The sequence below is a fragment of the Sipha flava genome, unplaced genomic scaffold (assembly GCF_003268045.1).
Source record: "Sipha flava isolate LNK unplaced genomic scaffold, YSA_version1 293_pilon_pilon, whole genome shotgun sequence".
In the NCBI taxonomy this organism is placed as follows: Eukaryota; Metazoa; Arthropoda; class Insecta; order Hemiptera; family Aphididae; genus Sipha; species Sipha flava.
Window position 1 is genome coordinate 758,118 of NW_020272964.1, and position 11,503 is coordinate 769,620.

The 11,503-nt window shown below is 29.1% G+C and overlaps 1 pseudogene; it reads left to right on the top strand.

The window, feature by feature from the left end:
* Positions 1–256: 256 nt before the first annotated feature.
* Positions 257–8,945, top strand: LOC112685846 (annotated as a pseudogene).
* The last annotated feature ends 2,558 nt before the right edge of the window (positions 8,946–11,503 follow it).

Below are 11,503 nucleotides of genomic sequence, written 5' to 3' on the forward strand. Positions count from 1 at the left end.
ATTATATTTAATTGTTCTATTTAATTATAATTTATTACTGCAAGTACACCGATTAGTGTGAGGAGTGAGTATTTGTTTGCATAACACATTATATTTTTATTTTCTAGTATAATTTTAGTTTAGACCTGCAGTGACATAAAACCATCAATTTATGTTTTCAAATTGCACTGATAACATTTTTTTTTCAGTTGTATAGACTACAGCTGGATTATTAATATTATTCTCATTCTTTTTGATATCTTTACGTATGTACGTAATGGATTCCTTAAATTTAATGCGGGATCTATATAAAAGGTTCACTGATAGAAATGAAACTTCTGAATTCAATGAATCGACTAAACGTAAGAACGATTATTATGAAATTATGAATAATAAAAGAGCACGGATGAATGATAATGTTGTAGAAGTAATTAAAATCATCGATGATTCATTATCTGAAGTAGATGAGAACATCACTGAACCTGAAATTACACTGTTCAGAGTTAATAGTCCCCTTGCCATGCCTATTCATAATAGATATTGTCAGACTAACTTGTCACAATCATCTGACAAAGAAATCGTAGAGAAGCTAAAAATAAGTATTCAGAAAAACAAAATTATTGCGCAAGGAATTATTTCTGAACATAAACTTGATCATATAAAAAAAGAAGTTATGAAAATTGAATCTCCAAAGAAAAATGAAATTTTTCCAAATTATAGTTAAAAAAATACAAGACACTATTATTTGTTTAATTTCTGGACCTCAAAATTAATATATTATGAGAGAAACATAATATTAAAAAGAGCAACTTACAAACTGTATTTTCACCAACAGCTTGGTTAAATGGTGAGGTTATAAATCGTTATTTAAGTATGATTGTTGATCGTGATCCTGATAACTAACACATTTTCGATACATTCTTCTATCCAAAACTATCGTAAGTTTGTGCTTTAATTATTTACAAGTATTTAGTTTCAGTAATTTGTTGATAATATTTTTTTTGGTACTCAAGGATACCAATATGTTCGTCGGTAGTCCCGACGAAAAGATATATTTGCATGCAAAAAATGTTCATTCCCATCCACTTGGAAAATCATTGGTGTCTTACTTATATTAACTTTATTAATAAGATTGTAAAATACTAAAATAGTTGTGGTGGAAAAAATCCCAAATGTTTGAATATAATTTTCGATTACTTAAAAGAAGAGTACGAGAACTAGAAGAACAAAATATTTGACGTAAGCGGATGGCAATTAATGCATGCAGATGAATGTCTGATGAATGCAAATGAATTTTACTCAAGATGACATACCTAAATTAAGAAATAGGATATGCTATGAAATATTGATGAATCGCATTAAATACTGTTTGTATATTAAAAATACTAGTTTATAATATATTTATTTTATTTTCTTATACACTATAGTGGGGCTTGTATAGCACAGATACATTTCATAATAACTGAATTATGCAATTGATAAGTGTTCATAATCTAGACACATTATTATTAAATATATACAATATGTTTCTTCACTAAAATGGTAACAACAAATATTTTTCATCCAGTGACTTCAGATTGAAATAGGAGATAGGGAATATTGAAATACACATTTTTTGATAATTTCAAATTTCAAACGCATACGTAACAAAATTGGATTTTTTCAAATAGCAACAGGTATTTTCGACATCAGATTCGGAAAACACGAAATTTTTTCAAGCATTTTTTATAAATAAACTATTTTCCTATTTCAAAATTTGACTCGTTTACACCGAGTGAAAGTTGAAAAAAATTTAAAATGTCTATATTTTGTTATTATATAGTTATTTATGACTGAGAAGGGGTACACCGAAGAAGTAAATTTAACGGTTGTTTAAATAAGGTTCAATTTTTATTTTTATTTTAAACAACTTATGACACAGAATACTCAACATCATCTTTTAAATCTCCTAAACATACTTCTAAACGCCGTATGACTTCATTTGAATAACTTCCATAATCTGTTTATTTGTCATTTACTGTTTTAAATTATGGAGATTATTCGGTTGGTTAGCATGAACTACAAATTTCAAATATCGACAAACAAATAAATCAAGTGGACAATCTGCTAGACCATTACGTCATTCACAGTCTTGTTGGCGTGGAGTGCCGAATTACGTTCTGATCGTATATTTTGCCGTAGTGGGCCAATGAGCACTGTAACCTCGTATTGTCACCGTACACGTCGCGCACTTGCTTCCACAGCATTGCTCTTGAATCGACCTTGTCTGCGTCCATGTCTGCATCAGTTGTTCCTGCGGCAGGACGAGCGCAGGTTCCGTCCTACGGTGTTGGCATGTTGTTCGAGTATTGCATCTACAAAAAAACAGTACCACCGCACAGTGGTCGAAAAACTAAAAAAGGTGGCCAAAAATCATTATTTAAAATATTAGGAAACTTTAATTTTCACAAAATTAATTTTTTGTATTTAAAAATGTTTATTTCTTTGACAAAACACTAATTTAAGTACATCAAATGCTATGTATAGCATAACTATAATGTTGATAAACCATCGATTTATTGTAAAGTCAAAATATAATTATGAAAAGTTATCTGTTAAATATGGTATTAAGTTGTGTAATTATCGTTGGCATGGGCGCTCAGAGAGGGGGGAAAGACGGGGCATTTGTCCCCCCCTGGAAAAAATTAAACGAACGGTTAATAACAATCGAACAACTGCAAAGACTTCAATTATCATTAATTTAACATTGACGGTAACACATAAAGTGTACATTGTACATGTACAATAAAAAGAAAAATATATCAAAAATCGAACTATAATTTTTCAGTCTTGAGTGTGGATGCGTGTTTTTGCAGATACTTGAAATTCAGGTGCCTCTCTTATTTTTTTTCTTGATATCACTATAAAAATGAACTAATTTAATATCATCTTGATAAAATATTTTAAAATTTAGGATTATCTATAACATAAGGTTATAGAAATGGCTTCTCTACCCTTGAACAAATGTATGACTATTTAATTGTGCAATCATTAAATATTTAATTATTTTTTTAAAAATCAATTTAACATACTCGTCCTTTAACCATTTTACGGACAGTGTTGGTGTAAGACCACGTCTGTTCTTGAGTAAATTCGACTCCATCATCAATCATAATACATTAAATTTATTTTCGCGTTTTTCTACACATGTCTAAACAATAAAGGACTATGGTTAAATGCGAATAACATTCATCATCAATACAATTGAAAAAATGACTAGATAACTAATACATGTTTGCTGATATGCGCAGAAACCTTAATATATTATATATACATCTTGTTTTGTAAATAATGAGTGTAATTTTATAACTTAGTATCAAAAACCATAATAATGTAATGGCGACTAATAGATGGACACAAAACTTACGTTAAAAAACAAAAAACTATTGATAATTACAAAGTACATGTCTCTCCACGTTTCACCTCTGCCAGAGTACTCGTTCCGAAAATGTTCCTTAGTGTGATATTCCCACAAGAATATGTTGCATGTTATTTTTTTCAATCCTGTGCAACTTCTCGGAATTAGCGAATTTCAGGGCCGGTTCCAGATGGTCAAACGGGATCCCTTTAGTAGATTTCAAATCTAAAAAAATTAAAACCATATAATATTATAATAATGTCAATAAACTGATTAAATCAAATTAGAGTTCAAATTATTTACATATCACCGTAAACCGAGAAAATAATATGTACCGTCTAAGTTCTTCTTCAGGAAATGTATGCAAGTATCTTCGAGACTCGGAACTTCTGGTTCCACAGCCCTTTTACTCCCTTTTACTCCAGTGTATACATTCGTCCTTTTGAAAATTATTTAAGGTGAAAACAAATCTATGAATATATAATTACTCTATGTAAAACCTCTTATATATTCCCATCAATGGATCAATCGTTCAAATATATGATTTTCATAAGGAAATTTGAGTTACGAAAAAAAAAAAAAAAAAAATATTTTAGATCCATTGCTTTTATTATAGATTCCAATCAGAGTGAAAAACTACGTAGGTATTATTCATATACGATCCGTTTTCAAAAAATGTCACTTTCTGTTATGAAAACTGTACTTTGCGTATACCGGAATCCGTAGAAAGTTTAGCTATGGAAAGCAATTTTTAGAAGTAATTTCTTCAGAACTAATCCTATGAAGTGAAATCAGTTTCATCTGATTAGCGTTTTTCGAGATAAGTAAATGTAACTTTATGATCAAAAATTAAATTGCAAACGCACCACCCATTTGATCACATTGTATGTATGTTCTATCTTAATTCTTAATCTTATATTAAATAAAATTCTGCGACCTAGATTATGGTAAACATGTTTGCCACCAATTGCACTCTACCACCTCGTCAGTCGTGTTCTACGATTATTCATCCGATCGTGCCTTCGTTAATATTAATTATTGTATATTGGAAATACTTCGCACTTGGAAAATTGATGTGTAACTATACATGACTATTTCAGACGGTTTAACATCATCGAATTCGGTTCATCTAACACGGCGAATGGTGTGCATAGCTCGTGTACTCGTAAAACACCTTATATCTCGAGTTTAATTCAAATTCCTAATAATACGTGTCCAAAATACTTGTACGGGTGGTAAACGCTTGTTAATATTGTTGATAATATTATTGAACATCGAATTAAATTGCCTGTTCTCCGCAAAAAAAAGTCGCGACATTACGTAGCCGCTTACATTGTCACGCGTCCGAGAATGATTGGTTCCACCGGTATCCGTGATTCCATTCGTACGCGTTATCAAAGAAATAAGAATATCTCGTGTGTGTTTCACTCTTCGCCGATATCCTGATTGTTTTTTTTCTTGTTCATTTTCGGAGCGTTTTGTTTTTTTTATTTTTATTTTTAATAAAGTTTGACGTGCGCGCGCCATCGCCGTCACTGTCATTTTTCACCGACGTATGTACACCCCTTCGTTGCCGTCGTCACCACATTCGCCATTGCCGTCACCTTCATTGCCACCGTTGTCGTAATCATTGAAATTTATTTGTGAACCATAATATTGTTATTTTTTGTAAATCTTGTTATGTTTAAGTTAAGTGACAACCCCACCCCCATTTTTCGTAAGCACTTCAACTATATTGACGCAATACATTTCGTTTATTATTATTTGTCGACTGTTCGTCTTCCTTACTAATCCAGCGGTTCGGTTTTGTTTCCTAAAATAACCACATCGATTTTGCGTTCACTGGCTACAAGTTTTTCCTTGTAAATCTACGACGCCTGGTTCGTACAAACATTGTTACGGTAAACACAAATCTTGTACACCCGTTCAAACAGTGGAGTATACAAGGGGGGTGTTTGGTAGATATGACACCCCCCTTGAGCCGTATCATATATTACATTATTATAGGAATATAGGTAAATCGATAATACAATATGAAATATAAAATAATGCACAATACTAATTACATATATACAGGTTAACACTATCGCGATTGCGACAATACGTGACGAAAATTATTCGTTTACGTTTTCGTGCAACACAAAACGCTTAATAATAATAGGTATTTTAGCATCGAATACTGATATTCAAGTAGTCAAATATTCGAATGATTTATGGTAAAGCTATCCGAATTCGAATATACATTACATCTCTATTACAGACATTATGTATATATATATTAATTAATTAAATAAAAGTTTTAGTTTGTACGTATTATATGTAATATTTAATAATTATAATTAACACCCACCTTCAAAAAATGCTAGCTACGCTACTGCGTTAAAATGTAGGTTGTTTAAATTTATACGTACACGGTATGTTAAAAAAAAATATAGGTGATTAAAATAATTGCGTGAGTTCACGATGTCCAGAGTTCTGATTATCGTTATAAATGGGTTGGACGACTACGGCGTTTCGATAGGAGGTATTTTCTCGTCAAGGAAAACGAACGGTTTCGATGCGGAAAGCTAGTGTGATACTTGGTGTCCTGTATGCTGGTCGTTTGGAATGCAATTTGATGCTGTTTGGCTAGTTGTAGACGGGTCTGGCGATGACCCATATAAATATTACGAAGACGGTCAAAGTAGCGATGGCCGTATCGTGAGGTGGATTGTTTTACAAATGATCGATCAACGTTATTTCGAATGGCCCGTAACAGCCAACGGATGAACACACGGTATCGAGAAAAGTTGTCTTTGTGATAGGAGTTGGTGAGTGCGTTTTCACCAGTTTCGGCAAATTTCTCCTCCTCTGCCCGATGTCCAGGACAAAGGGTAAAGGATAGCTTAGCTGGATCGATGATGTCGTCACCCGGGTCGCGTCTGAGTCGAGGGCCTGTGCGATCCCCGACGGTCGTGTACGTAATGTACCTTCAATGCCACGGGACCGTGTCAGGTTCATAAAACAGTATTTTATGCGAAACACTATTGAAATTAATATTATTGAATAAAAATGATTAGTTAAAATTGCTTTCCTATATCCACGTTTCTTTACTTTTACGTCAACAAATCGTTATTATGACGTAAGTAATAAAATAATGTTGTTTATAAATTTGAGAACCGAAAACCGATAATAACTTTTAGTTTTGGAATGCTGGAAGCGGTTATTGGTTATTAGTAATCATGGTAAATATCTAAATATTAACATCAAAGCGATTACCTCGTATTTTGAATCCCGGTTTTATAACGAAAACCTATTCCCGACCAAAATAATTAACGGTTTTTTCGTGGTATTAATATTTGAATTATCTTATGATTACATTATGCTATATAGTTGAATTTAATTTCCCAGCTATTTATAAATATTTTTCTCCAATTAATGGCCGTCGAGTTTTATTTATCTGTTGTGAATATCATATATATCATATATAATAGCAGCGTTATTGGTTACCACTTATCTATTTGTTCCTAGTCTTATACGACATACGATTAATATTTATTATTATTACGTCTTAATAGTTAATAGTGTTAATACTTTAATAGTTAATGCCAAAACTGTAGAGTGTAGATAGAATATTATCTATTCATTATTTGTTCAAGTAAGTTGTTAATAATTATTAGTTAATAATAATAAGTAATTATAAAAATTTGATTTTTTTTACTATCAATAATTAGCACGTAATTAGCATAACGCAACGCGCAAATTTTTGGATACGTTAATGCACGGAAACAACGATTGAGCGAATTTCGGCGATAGTCGTGCAAATTCATGCTAATTGCGTGCTAAATAATGGCTATGAAAAAATATATGAAATTTCATTTTTGCGATCGGGCGGTGCTGGCGAAACGTTTCGCCAGCTCCGCCCGTTAAGTTTTGCGATTCCCGAGAAATGTATGACATGCAAATTGCAAAATTGGTCATGCAAATTCATGCTAATTATGTGCTAATTATTGATAGTAAAAAAAATCAAATTATCCTAATGGGCGGTGCTGGCGTAACGCACGCAAACAGGTGACGTTCCACAGTCAATAATAAATTAAGATAAGATAAAAACTGAATCGAAAAATAAAGATTGACAATATGAAAAACCCGATAAACCTACTTAAATATCAAGAAAATAATTTATCTTTTGATTTTATTTTGAATAAGCTAAATTTGTATAGTATATTGAATAAATATGCATTAAAAACCAACAAAATGACCCAATAATTTTAAAAATGCTCTAAAAATGAAAAACGGTGTAATATGCAAAAAAATATAAAATAAAATTTGTAACTTAATAACTAATAACTTAAGAAATTGATATCAATGGTTTTTAGTTTTTATATTTAACTAAGAAAAATATAGCTAATCAAACTAGAAATATTCGTTTAAATAAATAATAAATTTTTATTTTGTATTATTATATTTTACATAAAATATAACTTATTTTTTATTTGTTTTGCCAAAAAATTTTTTATATACTTATTTAATATTTACTATATTTACTATTTAGTAATAAATATAGTAAATACCTAGTATATGATTTGGTAGTTAATACTTAAAAGGTAATTACTAATTAGTAATTATGATTTGTATTTTACTATTTTGTAAGAATTATTATCATTACTAATTAATTTAATTTATATTTTTATGGTTATTATAATACATTTTTTTAAATATTAATATTAAATATAGATCTAGGGACTGGGATAATATTTTAAAAAACTTTGTTCAATATTAAATTAACTTCACTCAAAATAGTTTTTTGAATTCAATAATTTATATAATTGCTTTTAAATTCAAATGTGTATAAAGATTATCAGAATGAATTTCATTCTATTGAAATAAATAACAAAAGAAGAAAGAATAAAGATACATCCCAACAACAAGATATCATGATATCAATGTCAAATCTGAAAAACTTTCAGCTAGTAATAAAAAAAACGAAGTTTATTACAGTAAGAATTGTAGAAATGATTGCTTTGGATTACCAATATATTTCAATTCTAAAAGATTATGGATTTAAGAGGTTGATGGCAGTTGCAGAAGATCGATATTTTGTATCAAGTCGTAAGTTACTATCTCAAAAATTAATAGATACCAGAGATGTATGCAAACAAAAAAAAAAATTACTAAATAACCGAATCAAAATCGATTTAGAAAATATTAAATTGATTTCTTTTACATTTGATCTTTGGTCGAATAAATTGAAACTCAAAAATAAAACTCTTGGTTGTTCCCACTTTCCAGGAGAACATACAGATATGTCATATATAATAAAATTAAAAATATGGTTACAGAATGGAACAATGAAAATGAAAATAGTAACTCAAATATATCCATTTTTTTTTTTGTTACTGATAATGCTAGAAATATATCTAGTGCCCTTAGTCACAATGGAAGTAACTTTGAACACATTTTATGTACAGCACATACTCTTCAGTTGGCAATTGATGATGCTGTAAAATTAAGTAAAATGACTGACCTGTTGAAACTATGTAAAGCAATTATAACGCTTTATAATCACAGCGATATCGCATCTGAATGATTAACAGATAGGTACACAAAAAAGATTAAATTTAGCACCACATAAACTTATTCAAATGGTCAACACTCAATGGATTAGTATATATTTGATGCTACAAAGAATGTTAGAGTAGAAAGATGCCATTTTAATTGACTTACCTAAAATTAAAGAAGGACAAATATTGTTTGCTAAAGATTAGTATACGATAGAAGGTTATGTCACTCTTCTCAAGCCAATATTTGAAGCAACAAAAGAATTCAGTCGAGAAGATACGCCTACACTAACTATGGTACTACCAATCATTTATACAATTGATGCTAATTTATTTATTTTAGACAAATACGACACAAGAACCCGGAACATGCTTCGCTTAAAATTTATTAAGATCCATGTGTTAACGATTTGATGTATATAAAAAAAATCAAATCTACATTATGGCTATGTTGATAGGTCCAAGAATTAAAGGACTTATGTTGAATGAAAATGAGTTATTACAAACAAAGTCATATATTACATCAGAAGTAAAAAAATATAGAATCAACTATGAGATATTATCACAACCAAGCACCTCAGATGAGTTATTAACTAAAAAACTTAAAAATTCAAACTATTCACTTTGGGACATACTTCATCAGCGTTCAGTATCAAAAGTGTCTACTACAGTAACTTCAATAAATGAAGTAACAATTGAAGTATGATATTTAAATTTATATTAATAATAGTATAATTATAATATAATACAGTCATACAGTAAATCAAACTGATAAATAATTAATAACAATTATTGTTTATTAATTGTTATTAGTTCTTACTCTAATATTTTTACTATTTTTTTAATTTGTTAGATAGAAAATTAATTATTGCTAAAAAACATTGAACCGACAGCTGATCCATTAAAGTGGTGAGAAAATAACCATCAAACATTTCCTCAATTGCTACCAGTGGTTTTGAAATTTTTAGGTGTATCAGGTACATCGGTTTGTAGTGAATGACTGTTTTCTGAAAATGGTTCAACAGTATACTCAAGAAGAACACGTCTTTCTCCATTTTTAATGGAATATCTTGTATTTTTACACAATAATTTATAATATTGCTTAATAATTATTAATTTACTTTTTATTTTATAATTACTTGTCTAACAATTTAGTATTTAATATTTTATTATTTATTATTAATTAACACTGTTAAAGTTAAATTAATGTTTGATGTATAAAATATAAATTAAAGAATAAGAGTTATGAATAACATATTAGATCTTTTAAATTTGAATAATTTGTAAGGTTTACAGATTTGAAATAATTTTATTACACTTTTTTAATTTTTAAAACAATTGGTACCAACCTATCAATTTTACTCTGTATAAAAGAGATAGATATAAAATATAAATGTATAATACTATAATTCTAAAATCTAAATTAAAATCTTTGAACCGATAAAACTTTAATAAAATTAAAATTTGAATAGTATTTGTAGTATATAATAGTATAATAATAATAATAATAATATATAATAGGATATAATAGTAATTGGTTATTACTAAATAAGTATTTTGATTTGACATAACTACGCAGTATTTGGAATAAAATGCTAGGTTGAAGTTCGATATCATACTATAAAGTTCGGTTCGAGTTCAATTTGTCATACTAAGGTTTGGTTCGAGTTCAGTTCGATATAGGATTAAAAAGTTCGGTTTGAATTCGGTTCAACATACCATGGTTCGGTTCGAGACCATATTTTTGAGTTCGACCCATTTTTAGTATGTTTAATATGTAGTATAGTTTACGAGTGGCATTATCGTAACTTGTAAATCGTAAATTCCGTGTAAATTTCCATATTATTATAAATAGTAATAAAAATTAATAGTCAGCATTGAATAACAGAATGTAGGAATCTCTTAGTTAAACGATAACGTCAACGCCATCTTTCAACGATATGTCGATACTAATTGACATGTTTTTTCTTATCTGTTTTTTTCACGTAAGGATAGTCCCGTTCAGAGTTGGGAGGGTTACTGGGTAAAAATTAACTCAGACCTCCCGAAGGCCAAATAATCATGGTGTCCCACTCCTCAAGATTACTAAATCCAAAAAACTATAACTTAATTTTATCTAATTGAAAAATCCTTGATTTACAACAATTTTAACGATGTCCCCGTAAAAACGATAAATAAAATCAAACTTGTACCGTAATAATATAATTTGGAATATATTACAAAACATTATGTTGATTGATTATGATGATTTACAAAGATAAAATATTTTATATAAGTCTAATATTTGTGATACACTATATAGTATATGGATTTATATTTTGAATTTCATAGTTATATTTATATCATATATTTTATACCCAATAGTGAATCCACAAGAAACACAAATAATGATGATTATTTAGAAATAATTAATTAAAATTTATCAATGAACTCTACTTCATTAGATTACTGATCAAGAATTAAAAGAAAAATTAAAAAGTTTTTAAAAACTGTACAAAGAATTTTAAGTTTTTTAACAAAGTTAAAAAGAAATGAAAAAAGTGAAATTTACTATGATTAAAATAATTTCTAAAAACAGATTTCAGAA